General features: G+C 43.0%; 1 protein-coding gene across 1 annotated transcript in view; it reads right to left on the bottom strand.

Annotated features, from left to right (window-relative positions):
* The window catches only part of LOC113805460 (uncharacterized), a 185,362-nt gene that overhangs the window by 177,497 nt on the left and 5,365 nt on the right, over nucleotides 1–2,500 (bottom strand). The gene's annotated exons all lie outside the window — the stretch shown is intronic.

Here is a 2,500-nt window from a genome sequence, read left to right as displayed (position 1 = left end):
TGTGTGTGTGTGTGTGTGTGTGTGTGTGCGTGTGCGTGTTTATATGATACACAAGAAATGAAAAATTATTTATAAAGAGAGACTGAAAAAAATGAAACTTCAAAGTCAGGCTGAACTGCCGAAAGCGAAAGTCGTTCCATTATCACTTTAGAGTCATCTTAAAAAGTCATCTCAGTAAGTCATCTCAAAAAGTCAAAGAAAGTCATCTCAGAAAGTCATCTCAAAGTCATCTCAGGAAGTTATCTTAGAAAGTCATCTCAGAAAGTCATCTCAGAAAGTCATCTTAAAAAGTTATCTCATGAAGTCATCTCAGAAAGTCATCGAGGCATTTACTTCTGACATGATCATTAGCGCGAAAATAACGATAAAAGAAGCCAAGATAACTAAAGAGATAATGCACATGAGAGAGACAGACAGACAGACAGACAGACAGAGAGAGAGAGAGAGAGAGAGAGAGAGAGAGAGAGAGAGAGAGAGAGAGAGAGAGAGAGAGAGAGAGAGAGAGAGAGAGAGAGAGAGAGAGAGAGAGACATATTGAGAGAGATATAAATAGAGAGATAGAGAGATAGACAGATGAGAGAGAGAGAGAGAGAGAGAGATAGAAAGAGAGAGGGAGAAACAATCGTAACAGATAGTCCACCCCACACCAAAACAGCAGCTGGAACATAACCGCCCAGGACCCAATTCCTCGCTAACAGCCGATAAACCTTCCCCCAGAATCACACCCTTCCACTTCCCTCAGAACCAACAGAAATCCGATACACCAACATCTGCATTCCAATTGACCCCAAAAAGGGACCACAGATTGCAAACCTCCAATCTCGATTCACTTCTCGGCCTCAGCGATAAGATTAAGAATGAGGTAACTGCAAAGATAAGTTCATTCATATTCATCTACATTCGCACACACGAACTCACATATATAGAGACGCATGAAAGTGTTCTATCCAAAGGGATGGTACGTTTATGAATGTTCATAGGGCGTTCGTCGTCCACTTGCACGTACGTAGAGTTAGAAACGTACTTGGATACAGACAGACCGACATACGTATATGAAGGGCTGAGGTTTCTGTGCATACACATGGATGTGCACTTAACCAGGGATCGCATGTGGTAACATTTGCATACACAGAAAAGCATGTGTACTTGTCCATGAAAATATACTCGTCCAGACATATTTAGTATAATTGTAAGTCATTCCAGATTCTATCTATATTTAGAATCAAAGGAAAATGATGTATTTGGGTTACATCGTGACCTGTTGCTGCCAGGGGTTGTTACTGTACAATTACAGTTTCTCTTAATCTGTCATGATTTGATTGTTAAATCTCAGTATATGTACGTCTGAACAGAAAGAGGAAAGGGGAAGAGAGAGAAGAGAATAAAAGAGAAGAGAAAAGGAAAGAGAAGATAAGAAAAATAAAGAGAGGGAGACTGCAGAAAAAAAAGAAGAAAAAATATAATGGTCATTCTAAATTTACATTCGTGTCACCGTTCGTTTTAAGAAATAGAAGAATTAGAAGAAGAAAAAAGTTGTCAGCTGATTTCACCTTTTCCGTCCGTTTAAATTCCAGCTGAAATAATCGCTTCGTTTTCGGTCGAGACAAGTGATTCGGCCGTAAATACGTAGTTTCTTAATGGCATTTTTATTATCATTATTGGCGTTACCTTCAGTTCCATCAAACTCTTTTATTTTTCTCTCCTTTCTGTTTCGAAACCCTCGAAAATGAGTCCGATTCATCCTTTAAAAGAAAATTTAGAAGAGAGAGAGAAAAAGAAAAAAGAAAGAAAACAAAAGAGAACGAGAGACACCTAACAAGTAGCAGGACTTATTTCAAATTTTTGTCGCCTGGAGGGTTGGCCACTTTCACTATCACAGACCACCCTCCCCCCACCCCCCTCACCCCCAGACCCTGCCCAGCCACCCCCCTCCCCGGCTCTCTCCCTTAACCCTTCCTCCTCGCCTGTTCTTCCTCCTCCTCCTCTTCGTCGTCGTCCTTCTGCTCCTCCTCGTCTTCCACCTCCTGTTCTCATTTCTCTTACTGTCCTCCTCGCCTCCTCCTATTCTTCTTCCTCCTCCTCGTCGTCATACTTCTACTCCTCCTCCTCCCCGTCCTCCTATTCTTCGTCGTCGTCGTCGTTCTCCAGCTCTTCCTTCTCCTTGTCTCTACCTCCTCCTACCATTACTATTACCCTTCCGCTTTCCTCTTATCCTTCCGACTCCTCTTTCTTTTCCAATCCCTTTTCCTCCTTCCTTTCCCTTTCCTGTCTCCCCCTTCTCCTCCCCCTCCTCCTCCTCCTTTTCCTCCACCTCTTCTTCCTCCTCCTTTCTTCCTTTTCCTCCTCCTCCTCCAATTCTCCACCTCCTCTTCCTCCTCCAATTCTCCCTCCTCCTCTTCTTCCTCTTCATCCTCCTCTTCCTCCTCCTCTCTCACTCACCAGTAACTAATACAAAAAATCTCCCCAAATCAGATAACCCCCAAACCCCCCACCCCCGCCC

Source organism: Penaeus vannamei, chromosome 1 (genome assembly GCF_042767895.1).
Source record: "Penaeus vannamei isolate JL-2024 chromosome 1, ASM4276789v1, whole genome shotgun sequence".
In the NCBI taxonomy this organism is placed as follows: domain Eukaryota; kingdom Metazoa; phylum Arthropoda; class Malacostraca; order Decapoda; family Penaeidae; genus Penaeus; species Penaeus vannamei.
The sequence above is the reverse complement of the archived record's forward strand: the minus strand, read 5'-3'. Positions and strand labels throughout refer to the sequence as shown.